Below are 23,532 nucleotides of genomic sequence, written 5' to 3'. Positions count from 1 at the left end.
TTTCCCCCCTCCCGCTTCTCAAGGGGAGGGGCATGATGCGCAATGGTATGGAGGCTCACCCTCCATTTTTGGGCGACTCGAGGTTGGGGGTGGTTCGGGAGGGGGCACGGAAGTCTTCATCGACTCTACCACGGGATTTGGCGACCCCTCCATCCCAATGAGCACCGATGACTTCCTTAGGGAAACCGAGTTCGGAACCGGGGAAGAGGATGATGATGAGGAGGAGGAGGACAACGAGTCCTAGGAGGCCTAGTCATTCGGCCTACCTTTGCTTCCTTTCCAATCTAAAGACATGTATGATTCCCTAAATCCAAACCTTTTCATCCATATTTTCATTTTGTATGCATTTAGTTAGTTGTATGATATGTATCATAGAATCATGTAGTTTCATTCATTTAAGCTTGCATTAGATTTCAATTTTGTAAAATATTGTCACATATAGGAATTGCATTCATTTAGCATAGTTTGCATTGTTATTTCCATATTGCATGTAGCCTAGTTCATGCATTGCATCCCCATTTAAAAACACAAAAAAAAAAATTGAAAAATTGAAAATTTCACAAAAACACACATTTTAATTTCCGAATCTCCTCCATACACTATGTACATAGATAAGTGTGGGGAGGAGATTCCATATATTCAAAAAAATCAAAAACATACTTAACACTAATGAGATTCCATATATTCAAAAAGTCAAGTTCTTATGAGTCCACCTAAATATTTGAGTCCATAAGTTATCTCTACATCCCTTAGATCTTCCACTAAGGATGGTTGAGATTGAAAGCAAAAAAACATACTTAACACTAATGAGTTTTCTATACACTAATTAATCCCACTTTCTCTCTCTAGCTTTAATTATGCATTCACTAATTCATTATCATACACTTAACAAAAAAAAAGTTTTCTTATGCTTCAAAGTTTATACAAATTTTACGAATGTAATTCTAACGGGAAAAAGTGTAACTTTAACAAAAAAAAGCGGTTTTGACGTAATTTATTTTGTTTTTTGTAATTTTGAGACGAGTTTACGACATTTTAATATTTTTAGAGTGTAACTTTAACAGAAAAAAGTGTAATTTTAAACTACAAAGCGGTTTTGACGTATATTATTTTGAAACTTGTAAGTTTATACAAATTTTTTTTTGTAGAGAAAAAGTTTATACAAATTTTATGACACTTTTACTCTTTTAAAAGTGTAATTTTAACAAAAAAAAAGTGTAACTTTAACAAAAAGAAAGCGGTTTTGACGGAATTTTCAAATTTTACGACAAATTTTGAGAATTTTTTTTTAAAATTTTTTAAAATTTTAACACAACTCATTGTAAACTGAGTGATTTATAAGTGTAACTTTAATCTTTTAGAAGTGTAACTTTAGTCCATTAAAGTGTAATTTTAGTCCATTAAATTGTAATTTTAGTCCAGAAGTCTAACTTTATTCCATTAAAGTGTAATTTTAGTCCATTAAATTAAAATTTTAGTCCATTGAGAGTGTATCGTTAGTCCATATTAAAAGTGTAACTTTAATGCATTGAGAGTGTAACTTTAGTCCTTTGAGAGTATAATTTTAGTCCATTGAGAGTATAACTTTAGTCATTTGAGATGGTAACCTTAATAGAGATAAATGTAACTTTAATGGAGATAAGTGTAATTTTAATAGATAAAAGTGTAATTTTAATGGAGAAAAGTGTAACTTTAACAGAAAAAGTATAATTTTAAGAGATAAAAGTGTAATTTTAATAATAGAGAAAAATGTAACTTTAACAGAAAAAATGTAACTTTAATAGAAAAATGTGTAACTTTAATATAAAAAAAGTGTAATTTTAATGGATAAAAGTGTAACTTTAATAATAGAGAAAAATGTAACTTTAACAGAAAAAGTGTAACTTTAATAATAAAAAGTGCAATTTTAAGAGATAAAAGTGCAATTTTAATAATAGTGAAAAATGTAACCTTTAACAAAAAAATGTAATTTTAATAGAAAAAAGTGTAACTTTAATAAAAAAAAGTGTAATTTTAATGGATAAAAGTATAACTTTAATAAAGATGAATATAAGTGTAACATTACTATAGATCTAGGTTTAATTTTCAAAGTGTAATAGATCTAGGTTTAATTTTCAAAACTAGATCTAACTTTTTCATAATTTCACCGACAATAAAAACAACACACAAAATACGAAGAAAAAAATAGTACAAGAAACCGAAAAAATAAATGTGATTACAAGAAATAGAAACACCACCACCAACAATTACAAGAAATCGAAAAAAATAAATGTGACCACAAGAAAAAAAATATGACTACAAAAAATAAACCAAAAAAAAATAAATATAACCAATACCACCACCAACAACTACAAGAAACCGAAAAATAAATGTGACTAAAATAATATAAGATCTATTTAGTAGATCTAAGACTAAAATAAAAAGGAGAGATATGAAGGAGGAAAAAAACACAAAAAAAAAAAAACGTAGATTGGCGGTGCAAATGGTGGCCGGCGGTGGTGGCTAGTGGTGGTGGCCGGCGGTGGTGGCTGGCGGTGGTGGCTGGTGATGGTGGCCGGTGAGGAAGAGAGGGGTCTTTTAGTTTTAGGGATTTTTTGGGTTTTAATTTTTGGGATTTTTTGGGTTTTTGAGAGATTTGGGTTTTAGAGAGGGAGAGAAAGATTGAAATTGTGTGAGATGAGAGAGAAGTTGTTGGGTGGAAAAGTATATATGTTAAGATTAGTGATTAATTCGGATGTTGAGATTAATTAGGAAGAGTAGAGAGAGGGGGGGTTTAATTTAGCCTATTAAACCTTTTTTTTTTTTTTTGATCTTAGCCATCCATCTCCCTCATCCAAAGGCCCTAAAAAGAACTTATGGACTCACACTTAGGAGGTGGACTTACTTGATCTTCACTCTCACACTCTCTCTCTCTCTCTCTCTCTCTCTCTATATATATATATATATATATATATATATATATATATATATATAGATTAAGGATCCTATGAGAACCCTCTTCTCATGAGAACCATGAGAACTCCAGGTTCAAAACCTTTGTATCAAACATACAATAATATTATATTAATGGTTCAGAACTTTTGTACTAAAAATACATGGACATCTGCTAAAAAAAGACCAAACAATGAGTAGTATAAAAATCGATGTGTCATGAATCATATCATAATGTAATGTAGAAGAGTGTGGAGCAACAATAACAAGAGATATTATTTTTACATGCGTTTTGTATACATACACATTCGTTGCACATTACAATTGGATAACCAAATAATACCAACCACTTATCATAAGTTTAGTACTTATACCCTTTCAATTTGGTGAAACATTACTCGAAACCAAGATATATTTCGATCAAAGTAGATGGTTTGGTCAATGGAGTTTCGCCCACATACTTCTACTAATTTATTGCTCCAAATTCATCTGATATATAGTCTTTATACTTGCCATTAGATTTTCCTGTTTGTTCCTTTCCAATCAATGAATTACGTCATGCTACTCCCTATTAATAAAAATATTCGATTTGAGAGTATTTTTCGTAATTAAGTAAAAGAATCTACAAATAATAAGAGGAATGATTCATATTGTTTTATCTGATTCTACCCGTACCTTTGGTACAAAGGTTATGAACCTTTGGTATACTGGTTCTGGATCTTTGGAACAAATGTTCTGAACCTGAGGTTCTCATGGTTCTCATGGGAAAAAGGTTCTCATAGGATCTCAACCATATATATATATATATATATATATATATATAGTGTCAAGTTCTTATAAGTCATTTATATCTTTTGAGTCCATAAGTCACTCTCATATCCCTTAGATCATGCTTGGTGGATGCTTGAGATTGAAAGTAAGAAACACACTTAACACTAATTAATTCACTTCTCTCTCTAGTTTTAATAATACATTTACTAATTCATTATCATACACAATTAACACCATCATTTATCTTATACTTCAAAGTTTATGAAAATTTTGTTAACACTTTTCCAATTTCATTTTTTTTTCGTTTTTTTTAGACAAGTTTTCGACATTTTAGGATTTTACGAGTGTAATTCTAACAGCAAAAAGTGTAACTTTAATCTACGAAGCGGTTTTGACGGATATTATTTTGAAATTTGTAATTTTAAGGAATGTTTACGAGAATTTTGCGTCTTACGAGTTTAACTTCAGTCTTTTTTGACTGATTTTGACGAATAATATTTTAAATTTTTGTAATTTTATCACAACTTATTGTAATTTTAGCATTTTACGAGTATTATTTTAATGAAAAAAAGTGTTATTTTAGTCAAGGAAAGTGTAATTTCAGTCCAATGAGTGTTATTTTAGTCCAGGCAAATGTAATTTCAGTCCAATGAGAGTGTTATTTTAGTCCAGAAAAGTGTAATTTTAGTCCAGAAAAGTATAATTTCAGTCCACTGAAAATGTAATTTTAGTCCATTGAGAGTGTAACATTAGTCCAATGAGAATATGACCAAGTCCATGGAGAGTGTAACATTAGTCCAATAGTAGTAAGTGTAATTTTAGCAGAAAAAGTGTTATTTTAGCAGAAAAAAGTATAATTTTAACAGAAAAAAGTATAATTTTAATGAAGAAAAGTGTAATTTTAACAGAAAAAAGTGTAATTCTAACAGAAAAAAGTGTAATTCTAACAACAAAAAGTGTAATTTTAGCCGAAAAAAGTGTTATTCTAGCAGAAAAAAGTATAATTTTAACAGAAAAAAGTGTAATTTTAACGGAGAAAAGTGTAATTTTAACAGAAAAAAAGTGTAATTCTAACAGAAAAAAGTGTAATTCTAACAACAAAAAGTGTAATTTTAGCCGAAAAAAGTGTTATTCTAGCAGAAAAAAATATAATTTTAACAGAAAAGTGTAATTTTAATGGAGAAAAGTGTAATTTTAACAGAAAAAAGTGTCATTCTAACAGAAAAAAGTGTAATTCTAACAACAAAAAGTGTAATTTTAGCCGAAAAAAGTTTTATTTTAGCAGAAAAAAGTATTATTTTAACAGAAAAAGTGTAATTTTAATGGAGAAAAGTGTAATTTTAACAGAAAAAAGTGTAATTCTAACAACAACAAAAAGTGAAATTTTAACAGAAAAAAGTGCAATTTTAATGGAGAAAAGTGTAATTTTAAAAGAAAAAGGTGTAAGGAACACCCATCTCTACACATAAAAAACCAAAACAAAATGAAAGGAGAGGAGGCATGCGTATTTCATCTTCATTTGTTGAAGATCTACACATAAACATCAATATACTTAGATTTTAGTATTTATCTTCATTTGTTGAAGATCTATAAACAAAAATAACCAAAAAAAATAAAAAAAAATTAAAAACATTGAGGAACACCGATCTCTAGCACCCCCGACTACAACACATTCCGTCGCCACCAAAACAATGAGATTTAAGATATGAGGGGTGTGTGGTAGTCGTTTTTTTTATTTAGAAACAATGAGATTTATATGATAGATCTAAGAGTAGAATAAAAAGATGTCATAAAATATAAATAAGATCTAAAAAACTTCAAAAAATAAAAAAGAATGACCAAAAGCAGATCTGAAACCAAGACTCATGTGGAATCGTTTTTGTTATTTTTTATTTAAAAACCAACAGCATCGGGTGTAACACAACAAACACCATCATCGACATTAAGAAACTTAGCATCATCAATGTCAAATATTATAAGCCAATTAAAAAAAAAGTTACATATTGGTGGGTGAGGAGGGGTATTTAGATACGGAGTACATATATTGCATAGGAAGTATTTTCGAGTTTGTTTCGATGACTCGTATAATTCATGAACTCTATCTTCTAGACACAAAACAAAAACCCATCCCACTACCACCACCTCTACCACGACAGCCACAACACCACCAAACACCTCCAGATCTGGAAAAAAAATAGAAGAAAAGGAGAAGAGGAAATGCGTGGTGTCAGCAGCAGCCGCGCGGCAGAGGAGGAGGGAGGAGGGAGACGACAGCATGAGGAGGGAGCGACAGGGGAAGGGTCAGACCATGGAGGTAAGGAGGACGGCAGGTCGTGTGTGGCGGAGGGAGGACGGCAGGTCGTGTGTGGCGGTAGTGGGGGCAGGTGGTGTGGATGGCGGCAGATCTGGGCGAGGGGGAGAGATGAAGAGGGACAAGTTGGTGGGGTGAGGTGGCAGCGGTGGTTGTTGTGGTTAGGCGGGGGTATGGGGATGGGTGGTGGTGATCGTGGGGTAGGTGGTGGTGGTCGTGGGGTAGGTGGTGGTGGCCGTGGGGGATGGGGGTAATTTTTTTTATTTTTTTTTGGTTTTGAATTATAGGGATTTTGAGAGTGAAAGGATTTTAGAGGGAGTGTGTGAAGTAAATTGTGTGGATGAGAGATAATTAGGTTGGAGGAAAATGTATATATATTGAATTAGTGATTAATTAGAATTAATTAGTATGGGTAGTGAGAGAGTGGTTTAATTAGCTTTAATCTCCTTTTTTCTTGTGTAAATCTCAGCCTTCCTTTTCCCTCATCCAAGGGCTCTAAGGAGAACTTATGGACTTACATGTCAGAGGTGGACTCATATGATCCTAATACTATATATATATATATATATATATATATATATATATATATATATATATATATCGTGTTTCTATCTTGTTGCACTTAGTTTGTATATAATGTTGTGCTTGAAATGTGGTCAAGGGAGGGAAGCATATATCCCAAGGATGAGTCAAGTCCCAATCGTGCCTTCCCCCTCCCCGTGGCGTGCACCCGTGTCCATAGGTTAGCCGTGGCAAATTTGGGACCCGACTAACGAGTCTAGGCCGTCCTGTGAGACCATTGGCCGTAGGCTAGACCTAAGTCTCGACCTAGCCACTCATATGTGAGGATTAGAGCCTCATAGGGTTGGTACATTCATACCCAACCCTCATTTAGGATTATGAGTAGGTCTCCTCGCGGGTCGTGTTATGTTTAGACGCATAAGTGTGTCATTCCGTCCTTAGACCATGATTTGCATTTCATTTTTTTTTGTGCACAAGTTATGAAATAAAATTTGTTTTCACATGCAGATGAACCTCACATAACCAAATTGCCTTGTTTTGTCCCTTCCATTATCTCCCTTTTTGATTCACCCCCTTTGAGCCTTAGCCTTTCCATTTGGCAAACCCACCAAAATAGTTACAATCCATATCCCCCTTCCTTGATCAAGAATTGGTCGGTTTTGTAGTAGTGTTTTAGGAGGTGATTTGGGTCATAGTGGTGGATAGTGTACATATCCACTTGGGTCGAAATTCGATGTGTGCTTGGCATTGTATATAAATAAGAGGTATTAATGTTGAAATGAAAAACAAAATAGAAAAGTGAAAAAGTTTTGAAAAATCCAAAAAGAGCTAGTTGTGTTGTATATATATATATATATATATATATATATATATATATATATATATATATATATATATATATATATATATATATATATATATATATATATATATATATATATGTGTGTGTGTGTGTGTGTGTGTGTTAGGAAAATAAAAAGGCAAGCAACACCCCTCCTCATCATAAAAAGGGGTACCAAAAGTCGTTGCTAAATAAAGGGGCAATTTGATGTTTTTCCAAAGTGAGTCGGGTTTACATAATTTTTGCATAATTTGGGAAACCGAGTTTTTGTTAGGGTGTAGACGTTGCTCATTTGTTGAAACAAGAGGAGTATTTTCAAATTTTTCCAATTTGAGTTGGGTTTATGCAATTTTTGCATAGTGTTGGTTTTCAATTATATGTTAGGGCATAGACGTGTCTCATGTGTTGCAATAAGAAGTGGGATGTGATGTGTCGGCAATTCTTGATTTGAACTCTACATGTCCAAACGGTGCTTGCACCAATCCCGTTTCGCTCTACTTGATAAGTGCATATTTTATATATTTTCACCCCTTATATTAGCTCCATTTTACATGACATTTAGCACTTATCATAGTGTTTTGAGCTAATATTTGTTATTCTAGTTGCATTTGCTACTTTCCACATGTTTTGTAAGATACTTAAGCTTTTTGGAACTAAAATGCTACAAGATGAGCTACTAGAGTGCAATGGCTAAACAAGACCAAGTATTGGACTAGCACGAAGTATTGACATGGGTTTTGCATGAAGAAATTGATGGACTAATGTGTGTAATGCAAATATTGCCAACAATCAAAGTCAAGCCCAAGTTCAAGTCCAAGTCAAGGTGGAAAGCATTATATACCAAGAAGCTTAGGATGCTATGAATTTAGAGCATTACCGGGTGATTAAGGAGCATTAAACATAAACATAGAGATTCCTCGAGCAATTAATTGAGGAATTAAGGAAAATAATCAGGAATCACACGTCCCCAATCGGGGCCCCCAACCCCGATCGGGGTTGGCTGTCTCTAGCTCGTTTACGTTTCACTCCCCTCCCCTATATAAAGGGGAGCCACTTCATAGTTTAGGCATCAAATTTTTACGTCTCATATACTTACAATAGCCTTAAGCATTATAATTCTCTCAAGAGTTTTAATGTTAGATTTCAATATAAGTTAAGCTTGTAGCTATCAACATTTGGTTCTTAATACATTTCAAGCATTTGGTTCTATTTGTTTCTTCCATACAAGTTCTTTTCTATTAAGGTATTTCTATTTCTAGTTCACAATTTTACATTTCTATTTAGTTCACGCATAGTTTATTATTAATACTTTATTTACATTTCATTAGCATTATTTATATTACATATTATATCATTTAGTTTATATAAATCACACAATCATGTTTAGCATATCTTACAATATAGTTTATAATTTACACTTTAATATGAGTAGCTAAATTTCCTAGTCCAAGGGCTAGGGGAGCAATGCAAAATCAAGTATATAACATGTTAAAATAGGTTGATAATAATATTGTTCAATTGTTTCTATCACATGTTTGCACCGTAATGTCTAATCTTTGTTTAAGGACTTATCCATTGGTTAAGTTTGTTCATTCTTTCTAAAAGTCGAGAGGCACGGAATCGAATTAGACAAAGCATGTGTAGTAGGACGACCTAGTCATGGACGAAAGTTTCTCTAGGACCCGGTCTATGGTTTATACTAATGCTGTAAGGTGGGTGTCTCTAAGCCTAAGCAATTGACAATGTTTTTTAATACCGAGTTTCACATAATTATATATTTACCTTTGCATGTGTGACCCGACCCCCTTAGACTCCTTTTTATTATATAATTCACATCATAGTTTTTGTTAGTCATCAAACAACCAAACCCAAAAACGAAATCGATCTTGATAGAAATCTTCCCATAGCATTTCACAACTTAATTCCCGTTTTCTTGTGTTCGACCCCTATTGCTACATTCATTTGTTGTTTAGGGTAATTATCTTTTCATAGGTACACGATAAGCCTATCAAATTTTGGCGCCTTGCCGGGGACACGGTTTTATTACGTTTTAAATTGTCGATTTTTATCTTGTTTTCTTTTGTCTTGAGGAACACTTGTTCCTTGAGACCGTTGCTTATCATTTTCCTAGAAATTATTGTCTTATGCCCAGGTCCTCTCGTAGTGGGGAATTGCTTTCACCGGATTCCGACCCCGAGAAAACCTTTAGGAGAAGATGACGTTTTTGGAAGGAAGTGAAAGAAGCCACTTCTCCCGTACAAGTTGAAAGTGCTAGAAAGTCTTACTTAGACGATATAGAAGTTCTTGAAGAGGAGGAGGTTTCTAGCTCATCATCTCCACCACCACCACCATCATCTACTAAAAAGATGGTGAAACTTTCCGATCACTCAAAGCCCACCGCGGCCATACTTCCGGCCGGTATCACAACTACTCAAATTACCGCGCCGGAATTCGAGATCAAACCGGCCTTCATTAGCCTTGTGGAGAGGAAGCAATTTGGGGGAAGTCCTTTGGAGGATCCCAATTTGCGTGTGCAAAATTTCTATGATTATTGCTCTATGATCCGTCAAACGGGCGTCACTCAAGCCCAAATAAGGGAAATACTTTTCCCTTTCTCTTTGAAGGACAAGGCCAAGCTTTGGATAAATAGCCTTGACCGCACCGCCATGGGAATCACCAATTGGGAGACATTGGCTCTTGCTTTCTATCAAAAGTTTTTTCCACCGGAGAAAACTCAAACTTTGAGGAGCCAAATCACCGGATTCCGTCAACAAGCTCTTGAGAGCTTATATGAAGCTTGGGAGAGGTACAAGGAGCTACAAAGACAATGCCCACATCATGGGCTAGACGATTGGTTTCTAGCTATAACATTCTACAATGGATGTTGTGCCGAATCCTGAAGGATTCTTGATTCCGCCAACAATGGGCGGTTTGATCAAATTGACACCGACCTTGCTCATGCCACGATCGAATATATGGCGGTCCATGATGTACAATATGTCAATTCCCGCATTGTGCCACTCAAAGGTAAAGAAGAGTCCTCCAACAACTCCGTCTTGCTAGCTCAAATTGCCTTATTCCAACAACAATTGGCGGATAAAGATGCTAGAGATTCCCTACAACAACTCAATGTCGTGTCTTCAACAAGTCAAATCAATGTTTGTGACGGTTGCGGAGGTACGTGTCATTACACCGCTCATTGCCAAGCTCCTATTGAAGAGGTAAATGCCTTTCTAGCTTAAAGACAAAATGCTTATCCATCGGGTACATTCTCAAACACATATAATCCAAATACAAGATTTCACCCGAATATGTCTTATAAAAGCAACAATGTGCTCAATCCTCAACCACAACCCCCACCACAACAAAATGCCTATGTCCCTCAAAAACAAAAGTATAACCCTCCACTGGGTTATCAAAATCAACAAAGGCCCCCATAAAACAATTACCAACAAAATCAACCCCCACACAAAATGGCCAACAAAACAACCAAGGAGGAGGTAAGCTAGAGGGCTTGATATTCCAAATGCAAAAGGAATTATTGGCTCAAATCCAAAAGAATGGGCAAGCTTAAAATGCCGTGATCAAGATGTTGGAACAACAAATGGCTCAACTTGCCTCATCTAGCTCTTCAAGGAAAACGGGTCTACTACCCTCTCAAGGTGAGCAACCACATGCTACCCTTAATGCTATCTCCTTAAGAAGTAGTACGAAATATGATGGGCCATCCATGCCCTAATAAGATGAGGAGATACTTGTTGAGTTGGAGATTTCTCCAAATGATAAGGAAAGTGAAGATGTTCCAAAGAAGGTGGATGATCCACTTGTTGATAAGAAAGTCAATGATGTGGAGGATGCTCCTCCAAAGAAATATGTTGAAGGAAAGGTGCCGGAAAAAGTCAAAGTGCCATTCCCTTATAGATTGGCAAAGCATCAAAAGAATTCTCAATTCGGTAAGTTCATGGAAGTTGTGAAGAATCTCCAGGTAACCGTCCCCTTTACCGAATTAATCACTCAAATTTTATCTTATACTAAGTTCATGAAAGATATTTTAACTAAGAAGAGGACTTTTAATGAAGTTGAAACGATAGCTCTCACCGCCGAGGTGAGTGCTCTTTTTCAAAACAAGTCCCCTCCTAAGTTAAAAGATCCCGGTAACTTTTCTATTCCATGCACAATTGGCACCTATCAAATTGATAAAGCTTTATGCGATTTAGGTGCTAGTGTGAGTGTAATACCTCACTCTATTTGTGCTAAGCTTAATATGGGAGTCTTAAAATGCACTAGTGTCACATTGCAAGTAGCGGACCGTTTTATAAAACGCCTTTGGGAGTTTTGGAGGATGTTCCCGTCAAAGTTGGCAAGTTTTTCATACCCGTTGACTTCCTCATACTCGATATGGCCGAGGACTCACAAACCCCAATTATATTGGGTAGGCCATTTTTACGCACCGTGGGTGCGCTAATTGATGTGAAAAATGGGAGGTTGACGTTAGAACTTGGTGATGACCGGGTTTCCTTTAGCAAAAACAATACCATTAGAAGCCCAATGTTACAAGAGTCTTGTTATTTACTTAGCACTGTTGACTCTACTAATGCCTCTACTACGCTTTGATCTTTACTAATGGATCCGTTGGAGGACGATGTTGGTGTTGTTTGTTTTATAGGTGATGATGCTAAGGGCACTATTGCTAAGAGTGCCAAAAAGAAAGGGAAATTTTATTTGAAAAATTTCAAATGGTTGCGGAACGCAAAAGGAGCTATGAAATGGAGCTTGGTTGGTAGCAAGCTCAATGACAAAACTTTATCAAATAGCTTCTTACGTCGTCCAGGACGTTAAACCAGCGCTTCTTGGGAGGCAACCCAAGCTTTTTATTTGCTTTTATTTATTTTTGTTTTTAATTTTCTGCAATTTAATGTTTTTCGTAGATTAGTAATAAAATACTCGACTTGACGATGTTTCTTTTTGTGATTTTTAGGTTAAAATGAAGAAAGGAGACTTAGAAGAGAATCTGGCACGCTTCTCCATGCAAGAACCCCGTTCGGGGATGTGGTTTTCAAGAAACGGAACGGAATTGAAAAGTACTACGGAAGCAAGTCAAAAAGCCGAAGAACAGGTCAACCCCGATCGGGGTCGTGGTTTCGTAATTTCTTGGCAGCTGCTTTATACGGGTAATTAAAAAAAAAAAAAAAAACAAATTTTCCTATCACTTTCCAAACCCGACGGTACCTTCTCCTCTCTATCTCTATCATTTTTTCTTCATTTCTTCACCTACAATCACAAGGAATATCATTTTCTTCATCAATTTTGCAAGAATCAATCAACCATTAACATCAATTGGTAAGTTTTCTTCCCTTTTCTCTTTAATTTCATCCATTTCAGTCAATTAAATCGAATTATGCAAACCCTAACACAATTTGGGTAAATTTGATTTTGTGCTTTTTAGTACTAGAAATTGATTGTACAATGCTTTATTCATGTTTGTAGTATGAATTAGTCCACTAATTCGTTATATTATGTCTATTTGGATGGATTTTGGTTTGCCTTAAGATGAATTTTTGTCTTAAATTTCAGAAAAAAGGCACCAAGAAAACCACCTACCTAAGGTGCTTCTAAGAGGAGAAGAGGTGAGGCGGAACCCTCCCATGCTGCGGAGGAGGTGCAAATAGAAGAGGTTCCGGAGTGGCAAGACTCGGATTTTCCCGGAGTGATCTTCAATTCACAAAAGCAATATAACAATTGGGTCATCCTAAAGAGCAAATGTATAAAACCAACTAAATTTATCAACCAAGCTTCTTTAAACAACATTGGAATTGAGAAAAATGTTAAGACTTTGTTTAAAAATCTTGGCATGAAGCATTGTTATACAATGAATTATAAGACCTTTTCCGAACTTACCCTTGAGTTCTTAAGCTCTTTTGAGTTTCATAGGTCTAGGAAACCCGGTTTTGTGCTTTTTGTGACCTTTCGATTGTTTAATGAAGACCATAGGATGGACCTAGCGGATTTCGCTAACATCTTCCAATTGCCCCATAAAGACTTACCTGCCGAATCACCCGGCTCATATAACCCCGTTTTGACATGGAATGCCATTTCTCACTTCCCCTTTCAAAGTTGGGACCATTGCCCTCATCAATTTATACATTACCCCGATATAAGGGTTTGGCAAAGGTTTATGGGATGGACCTTTTTTTGGAGAAATGAGCCTCACTCGGTGAGGAAAATTGAGGTAGAGATTTTGGGTGCTTTCTTGAATGTTAATGGTGATGATGAATGGGGAATAAATATCCCCTACCACTTTGCGGTCTACTTGACCAAACAATGTAACCCTAAGAATAGTTGTATTGTCTTAGGAGGGTTGGTTACAAAAATTGCTTACCATTTGTGTAGGTTCAACCAAGAGAACACCAACTTGAGACCATTGCTTGTGTCTAGGGAAAAAGGGTTTGGGCTAGATTATGAGTATTTTCTTTCTTGTAATTGGTTTAGGGATTCTTACCCTAACATGGTTTGGAAGATAGGTAGGCAAGACTCCATTAGTCTACCCGGAGAAAAGAAAGAACTTAAGGCTTTAATCCACACTTAGCCTTATCATGGGAGTGCCCCTTTTACTAGACCTACTTACCATTTGGACCTAAGAGGTGAGCCAAACACCACCGTTGAGCAGCGTGAGAGAGGTCAACTCTCTCAATCATGTCATTCCACCTCTAGTGTTCATTCACCTTCTAGCATGGAAATGATGGAAATGATGCGGGAATTGAACTTAGGTGTTTATACAATTCGTGATGACCAACGACTTGCTTTGCATCCAATTTATGATCATTTTGCTAGACAAGGAGTAATCCAACCCGAGGGGCCACACCCTTCATTTTATACTTATATATTTTAAGAAAATGATAAGAAGGAATCACAAATGGGTGCAAGGGAAACATTTCAAAAGAAAGGAACAAGGGATTGATGAAGAACGGCACAAGACGCTTGTCCCGACAACAAGACGCTCGTCTTGAGCCATGCTACGAGCAAAAATCAGCACTGTTTAAAAATCTGCCCGGATTGTTAAGAAGCCGCGCTTCTCCAGCACAAGACGCTCGGATTAGCACTGAGACGCTCATCCTGGCTAGTATCCTAAGAAAATTCTTGCACTGGATGAGAATCCGCGCGGATTCCCCAGAATCCGCTCGTCCCATCAGAGACGCCCGTCTCCCCAGGAATCTGCTCGTCTTCAGCCGGGTGTAATTTTACACAGCTCCTTGACTATGCATCCGCGCGTCTCCAGCACAAGACGCTCAGATTACTACCTCAAGACGCTCGTCTCTCACACGGGACGCTCGGATTGGCACGGCTTTTTTCTAGATCCTCGATCTGTCCGCCCGAACCCGACCCTGGTCTACTCGTCTCCCACCCCGTCTCCCTTATAAACACCCCCACCATCCCTCTTTTTCCTTATCTTATCTACTAAAAATATCATATCATCATCTCTCAACAAACCCCATCACAAAAACCAACCTAAAACCCTAACTTTCAATAAAAAATGATGAACTAAAGAGGCAAGGGCAAGAAATCCACTGAGGCCGCACCTAAGAAGCACAAGGGTACTTCTTCATCCACTCCAAGAGAGGCAAGGGGCCATCACAATATGGTGATACAAGGTGTTGAACAACTCGAATAATTCCCCGAGGTAATCTTCACTTGCGATGAACATCGCCAAAAATTCGTTCATTTGCTAGGTAAGCATTACGAGCCCACTCAATTTATTGATACCGCTGTTTTAGAAGTTCTCGGTATAAGGTATCAGACCGGATGTTATTCGATGGTTTGGGTCTCGGGAAGCTATTCTATGCTCATGAGGATACCCACCTAAGCCTTACCCTCGAGTTTTGTGTAACCTCCGAATCGTCACTAATACACTGAGAAGTGTTTGTTTGGAGTTCCGACTTTATAATCAAGACCATAGGTTAACCTTGGACCAATTTGCAAACATTTTTGGTCTTGTAGTGCCAACTGACAACACCGATAAGCCCTCCGACTTCAATGTTAACCACATTTGGAGAGCCATTTTGGGGAGGGAACTCTTTGTCTTAAAACAATGCTATACCTTTGCCATCCAACATCTGGTGATTCGGATCGCCGAGCGCTTTATATCCGGAACCATCAATGGGAGGATAGAACAAGATAGGTTCACCCTTCTTGACTTGACCTTCTTAGAGTCCTACTTAAATGTTCAAGGGACAAGGGCTTAAAATTTCAACACACCCCTTGAGATGCTTGCATGGCTCTTTGATTATGCTCAAGGGAACTCTAACATTAAGTCCTTTGTGATGGGAGGCCTAATCACAATGTTGGCAAATGATCTTTGCCCCGGGTTTAACCTTCATGGGGCCTATGAGAAGCTCTAAGGGGGCACTTTAATTGACGAAGATGATATCTTCAAGCACCACCGGTGGTACACCTACACTCAAACCAGAAGTGTGGAGTGGTTTACAAAGGGATGTTCTTCAATTGTCCTCATGGGGTGGAACGTACCACCAACCGAGCCATGGTTGAGTCGGTACTCACCTACACCGAGCTACCTCCTCGATATCGAGATTCACCCCAACCCATCACAAAGAGAAGAAGCACCTCGTCAACCTCGTGAGTTGCCGGAACGGGGTAATGCACCACCATCCTATGTACCCATTCCGCCCTACCCGACATAACATGTGCCTTTCGTTCCCCAAGATCCAAGGGCTCCAAACATGAATGATCTAATGGAGCTCATGCAATGTGTCGATCTTGGAGTTTACGATGGGAGAGTTGACAACTACTTGGCGCAATACCACTCCTATTACAACATGGCTCAACAAGGGTATATCAACCCTAGAGGACCTCACCCATCTTGGGGCCAACCGCACCTTTTATTCCCTAATCAAGGGAACCAAGACGGGAACTTTGGCAACCAAGGTGGAGGATTCTTTGGCCATGGAGGGGGATATGACCAAGGCGGTTCTAACGGCCGCGGATACCGCAATGATGATGATGATGACGAATGAGATGGCAAGAGGTGTCTACCACACCACCTCTAATTGTGAGATATTCTTTCTTTTCCCTTTCTCTCATGTTTAACTGCATTGCACTTTCAATTACCTTAGTTGCATTTGTATTATATTGCATTTACATTAGTTAGTTCATATAAGTATAGTTGCATTGTAATATATCTCACATGATTCATATAGTTACTTGCATGTAGACTAGAATACATGCATAGTCACTAATGACCAATCCTATTCTTTTCTACACTAGTAATAGTGTTTAAATCGGTTTGGGGAGGTTTGATCATAGGTGCCCATAGCTCAATAGAAAACATGCATCATCTAGTGTAGTTTAGATTGCATTCATTTATTATATATGTCATATAGAATTGCATTTAGTTAGAGCATGCATTCATTCATATCATTGCATTTTTTTCCCATAAATTCAAAAATCCAAAAGCATTCTTTTTCGTTCCTACTCCTACATGTACATTGACGACAATGTCCAAAATAAAGTGGGGGATGGGAATTTATATTCCAAAAATACAAAAAAATTAATTAAAAATTTTGAAAAATACAAAAACATGTCTTTTTATTTCATAAAATCAAAAACCATAAAAATTTAAAAAATTGAAAAAACCAAAAACATGTTCATTCCTTTATAGTGTAGTATTGTATATATTGTATATACTTGTTTGTTTGTTTGTCTATCCTTTTTCACATTGATCGACTACGCCACATCCGAGACATGAGGATCATGAAGATCGCATGGTATGATCTTTCCAATCTCCTTTTTCCTCTTTATGTTAATGACTATGTGGCTTTATTTTGATTGATGCGGTATAAAACAATGTGATTATAGGATTGCATTTAGATTATTTGGCATACTAGTTGGTAGAAGCATATGCATTAGGTTGTATAAATGATAGTTGCATCATGGCATATAGTTGCATTATAGGAAAATTTTTGTGAAAGCATCTATTTGGGAAGCTTGACAAGTGTATATAAGGCCCTTGTAGATACTTTTTCTTCTTGAGACTCTGCTTATTAGAATACTTGTAAAACACCCTAGGATGTGTCATGCTAGTATACTTTGACCCATGGATTAAGGCCTAGTCAAGAGTACCTTGTGGTGTGATAACTCCTTGGGTACCGTTTATTCCAAGGTGACCCTTGAAACCATGCAACCATCTTCCATATTCTACCACATTTTGTCATCAAAAAGGGAACGGGCACAAATTTTTTTTTTTATCAAATTTGAGTTCAAGCATTGAAATGATAAGAAATCAAAAGGTTTGCAAAATTGCATCAAAGAAAAGAGTAGTACAAAATAAGAACTCATATGCTTCAAATATAAGCACCCTCGTTACTAATTGGGGTGACTTTGAAAATGTTCAAAAGAAAATGCAAAAAGTCGAAATTGTTAAGCATCAAATGCCAAACATCAAAGAAACGGAAAAAAGAAATTGTTCTCAAAAATGTCAAATGCCACAAGAAATTGGGGCGGGGGGGGGGGGGGGGGGATAAAAACAACAACAAAAGCAAACTCCCACATGAAACTCAAAAATCTATTGATCCCTTTTCCATCGAATCCACTTTTGTGCATGGTAGATAGGGGACGACCCTTCTTCTTGTCTAGGCAAGGAGGGGAATTCCGCGATCCTCCAGTGTTCCTAACACCATAGGGAGTGTACTCTTGACAAAAACATGTAACAATTGAGGACAAAGGTACCCTAGCTTGACACAACTTGGAGGTGATTTATTGGTATCCTCTTAGGCTTAGTAGCTTGAAGAAACCGTATCTATGATGGAGTGTGTACCCTTAGATTGCTTCCCTATTAGATAATTTCCGCCACTTATATGAGGAAAGTGGCTATTCATTTTTGTAGATGCATCCATTACTTGTTTTGTGTGCTTAATTCTTGGATGTATCGCCATTTTGGCAAGTCCCACCTTGCCTTACAAGGAGGCATCTTACCTCATGGATGTCTTGTTGTGAGTTGAAGGGGCGGAGTGAGACCCGCTAATTATCTCACGTCGGTTATATTATTAGGATAGTTTAAATAAAGGTCTAGTTCTAGTCACCTCTTTACTCGGGACGAATAAAGGTTCGGTTTGGGGATTTTTAATGTGACTCTTAATTGCGCATATTTAGTCCCCTAATTGAACCTATTTTTCATACTAATATAGCATTTCATGGCCATTTTATCCGTCAATTCCTTCCTATTTTGCCTTCCTAGTGCATTTCATATGTCTTATAGGAAAGGAGAAGAGGAGGCGGAATTCTCGTCTCCCGTGCATATTTGAAAGCTTGTTGACAATCCTAGATGGACTAGTCTGAAGAGGAGGCAAGAGCAATGACCAGTGAAGCAAGAATAAAGAGTATACGTAGATCATAGGCCCTAAAGAAATTCGGTGGCGAACTGCTGCAGGATCCGTGCATCTTATGCATAAGACGGGCGGATTGCCCTATCAAGATCCGAGCGGCCCGAGCATTGAGACGAGCGGATCATTGACTCTTGATCCGAGCGTCTCCCTAGAAAGACGAGTGGACCCCTTCACGTAATATGCGCATCTCCCTCGAGACTTGCAGTTCCCTAGTTACAACTTAGCATTGTTATTTACTAACCCACCCTTGCTTAACCTAATGATGTACTACTATATATACTCCATTTATAATAATTAAAGGAGAGAGCCTTCTTAGTGGAGGCAAACCTTACTTAGGCTAGATTAGGAGTAGATTAGAATAGATAAATCTCAACCATTCCATATTAATCTTTCCTTAAATCATTGTTCAAAGTTTATTTGGTAATTGAAGATTATTGGGTTATTATTGGAGAATTGACAACTCTTCATCAATCAATCAAGTTCTCATCTATTATTCTTTCCTTTCCATTTATTCATCTTAAGTTTGGTATAATCTCTTTACTCTCTACTATTTATTGTTTATTTCCTCATTCTCTTATCATGTTTATACTTGTTGTGATGATTGAAACCATTAATGACATGTTTCCTATGACAATGAGTGAGTAGTTTCTTAACTAGGATTAGTGGAGAATTAGGGAAAACAAACATGAGGATTAATCTATGCTTAATCTAATATGTTTTCTTGATTTATTTGCTTGCTTGTTGTGATTTCAACTTATGCAAATGTTATGTTTGATGAAATGTGAGCCTATGAATCCTTGCATTTTCTACCCATGACCTATCATTTCAATGAGTCTTGTAAGCATATAAACCAACTCGAGCCTCATTAGACCATGCTTAGAGTTGAATAGGCAGGATTAAGTCGACTTTTAGGTGTTGTACAATCTAATCGATTCGGCTCCAGGACCCAAACCTTCTTAGGGATTGTAAGCTTATACACCAACTCGATCCCATCACAACAATAAGTGCTTGCTATATAATTGAGAATATGTTTGTATGATCAACTCCTATGAATCCCCTATGATCCCATGACATCCTAGTATCCTTTATTAATTGTCTACATCTTTATTCGCTTTATTGCTTATTTTACTTTGTTGCTTGCATTAGTTTAGAACCAATTCCAAACCGAATCAATTGTGACACTAGCATAAATTGGGATAGATAGACTCAGAACCCAAAGCACACCGTCCCATGGATCGACCTCGACTTAACCACTAACTAGTTGTTTGTTGAGAATATAAATGTGTTTGATGGAGTGACCAACGACTCGCTTCTTACATCAGCAACTTTGTTTAATTCATTGTTTTACCATGTTTACCATTGCTTATTTTACCGTTGTTAGTTTCATCATGAATATGCGTAGCTAAATCCCTTAATGCTAGGATTAGGGGAGCCATGATAGATAAACAATAATGTTATAATTAGATTAGGAGGTTTAATGTGAGAATTATTTTATAGCAATTTAATTGTAATTGTTTAGTTGAGTGCACGCTTCAAAACTAGTTAACCCAGTTAAATTCAGGCCTAGATCGGGAGATTGGAATGAATAGACCTGTTATGAGCAATAGACTACCCTAAATTAGAGCGAAAGCTATTTAGGAAGAACCTAGGGTTGATAATGGACCGGAAGGACCTTTCCTCTACCCTTCTCACATCAGACCGACTGACCTTATCTTAACCGAATTGTCTAATATCATGGTGAACCGACATCCTGGCATCTCTCTCTCTCTCTATTTGATCACATTTTCTCTCTCTTTCTTGATGGTTTTATTGTTATCTCTCTCACTGCTTTTAATTCAGTTGTTAGTTTAGATAAAACAAATCAAATCAAACCCCCAATTGTGACATTGAACGGACTAGTTAATGAGTAGATAGTGATCACCTCCATGTGGAGTACGATACCCAACTTACCTCTGCTATATTAGTTATGTTGGAGCCGGTTGGTTTATTTTTGATAGGGTTGCGTCAGCCTCATCAAATTTTGGCGCCGTTGCCGGGGAGGCAACTATTTTATTTGCTTGTTTAATTTAGTTTGTTTTTAGTCTCAAGGGATTTTTAATTCCTTGAGGCAGTTCTTATTCTTTTTCTTTCTTAGTTTTGTGTATGTCCAGGTCCAACAGGTCGGAATTAGTACCAGCTGATCCTGAACCGAAGCGGACTTTTCGCCGTAGATAAAACTTGTTGAGAAAGATTCATCAAGAGGAAGTCTTGAGTACTCTTGAACCTGTTCTAAAAAACTTTACATTTGCGGAAGATCAGTCTTTAGAGGAAGACACTTCTATTTCTGCAACCAAATCTGCGAAGAAGCCTAACATTGCTAGTTATTCTGAGCCGACAACTGATTCTATTCCAAAAGGTTTCAAGCTTTCGACTGATGATGAGGGGAATACCTTTGATATTCGACCCTCCTATATTAATGTGGTGGAAAGAAACCTGTACATAGGAGTAGCTGGTGAGGATCTGAGGAAGCATATGAAGGTCTTCACAGATTATTGTTCCACCATTCCCGCTACTAAGGGAGTGACACAAGACAAGATAAAGGAAGTCCCGTTTCCTTTTTCTCTTGCTGATGGAGCCTGAGAGTGGTTAACTGATTTGGATAGGACTGCAGCTGGGATTACTGATTGGGAGACTTTGGCTCTTGCTTTCTACAAAAGATACTTCCCTCCGCAGACAACTAACGCATTGAGAGGGCAGATTACAAGTTTTAAGCAAACTCTGACTGAGAATTTGTATGAAGCATGGGGTATATTTAAAAAGTTGGTTTGGTCTGTCCCACATCACGGGTTTAGCCAGTGGTTTTTGTGCAACCAGTTCTACAATGGGTTGTATGATGACCACCACGCTATTTTAGATGCTGCAGCCAGTGGTAGATTTCAGAAGAACATTGATGATGATAAGGGCTGGGGTATTATAGAAGAGATGGATACCCATTGTGCTGAATATGGGAATCCTAGAAATTGTACTAGAACATTCTCTACAGATAATAGTGCACTTGTGGCTTAACTGGAAGCCATGAATGCAAGATTTGATAAGTTCGAGTTGCAGAGAAACCTATATTAATCTGGTGGAGAGAAACCTGTACAGAGGAGTAGCTGGTGAGGATCCGAGGAAGCATATGGAGGTCTTCACAGATTATTGTTCAACCATTCCCGCTACTAAGGGAGTGACACAAGACAAGCACTACTACAGATACAACCTATAACAACGGTCAAAAACCGTTGTTATATAAAAAAGCGGACGTTGTTAAAGCGTCCGTTGTAAAAGGTTTTAACAACGGTTGGTTTTCTTAAGGAAACCGTTGTGAAAAATATTAACAACGGTTTTAAGTATAAAAACCCGTTGTGGAAAGTGTAACTCAATTTTGGGGGGAAAGTTATAACAACGGGTTGTTTGTAAATAACCGTTGTTGTTTGTTCTTAAAAAATAAAAAAAATTAAATTAAATATTACTAGCTATAAATATTAAAGCATCCTTTACTAACATATTAAAGCATCCTTTACTAACATTCATTAATTGAAACAACATGGCAATGAACCCTAATTTTATCAACAACGAAGAATGGCTTACACAAACGATTGAAGATGATGGGAAGGTTTCTCAAGGGCTTCCGCCGATCAACACCCATTAATCAAAGCATCCCTTGAACATCAACGGAATTATTGGATTAAGAGGCGTGAAGCGGTCCGGCTTGTCAACAAAGCCTCATCATCATCATCATCATCATCTTCATACCCTCGTCAGCCTGTTACTCGCAACTTGGTGCAGCCCAGAGATATGTTGAGTTGTACTCTTCCAACCTTATCTCCACATGCAAGTCGTGTCCTTGCATATATTCAATCTGTTATTGCAAAATATGAAGCCAATGACCCGGAAGTTAGCGGTATACCAGAGTGGCGTGATTGGTGGCAGGTTGAGAAGCGCTTTTTACGCTTAACCGGGGTTGTTCCGGCTTATTATACATCTTTTGATTTCGATAATTCTTTGTAATGTATTTGGTTTAAAATTAAATAAAATGATCATTTTGAAAGTGTTGAGTTATGCTTGTTTGATTTGCTTCCATTTTTTCAACTCCATAGATCTATCTGTCATCATCAAGATCCGATTATGGCACAACTTCCTAACATATATGGCACAACTTCCTAACATATATATTAATTAAAAAACAACTCAACCCACACATTAGTATAAATACATTGCATTATCTCAACTAACATGCATTTCCATTATCTCAATATATTCTCCAAACCCTAATCGCTAAAACATGCTCGATCCGTACTGAAGGACGCCAAAGAAGATGGAAATGAAATAATTAGAAACACATACATGGAAATGAAATAATTAGCAGATGCTGAACGGAACCTAATGGTCGATAAAAACACATACATTGAAATGAAATAATTAGAACAATAAAATAATGACGATGAAACAAACACGATAATTACGAACGTACGTAAAGAGACGATGAAATCAACAAAGTGACGGCGAGAAGATAAAGCGACGATGAGAAAGAGAGAAAGAGACGATGAGAAAGTGTGTGTTTTGTGTTTGTGTTTGGTTTCTTCTTTGGGTTTGTGTTTGTGTATTAAGGTTTGTGTTTTGTGGCTGCAGCAGACTTGAGTTTGTGTGGTTTATAGTATGGAAGGTATTGACAACGGTTATTAAACAACAACCGTTGTGAAATATGTTTTAACAACGGTTGTAGAAAACACCCGTTGTTA

The 23,532-nt window shown here is 36.9% G+C and overlaps 1 non-coding gene across 1 annotated transcript; it reads right to left on the bottom strand.

Annotated features, from left to right (window-relative positions):
• Positions 1 to 10,114: 10,114 nt before the first annotated feature.
• LOC141644640 (small nucleolar RNA R71) lies at positions 10,115 to 10,221 on the bottom strand. The gene has a single exon (XR_012544252.1). It is a non-coding gene; the product is annotated as a small nucleolar RNA R71 (small nucleolar RNA).
• Positions 10,222 to 23,532: the final 13,311 nt, after the last annotated feature.

Source organism: Silene latifolia, chromosome 2 (genome assembly GCF_048544455.1).
Source record: "Silene latifolia isolate original U9 population chromosome 2, ASM4854445v1, whole genome shotgun sequence".
Taxonomy (NCBI): Eukaryota; Viridiplantae; Streptophyta; class Magnoliopsida; order Caryophyllales; family Caryophyllaceae; genus Silene; species Silene latifolia.
The sequence above is the reverse complement of the archived record's forward strand: the minus strand, read 5'-3'. Positions and strand labels throughout refer to the sequence as shown.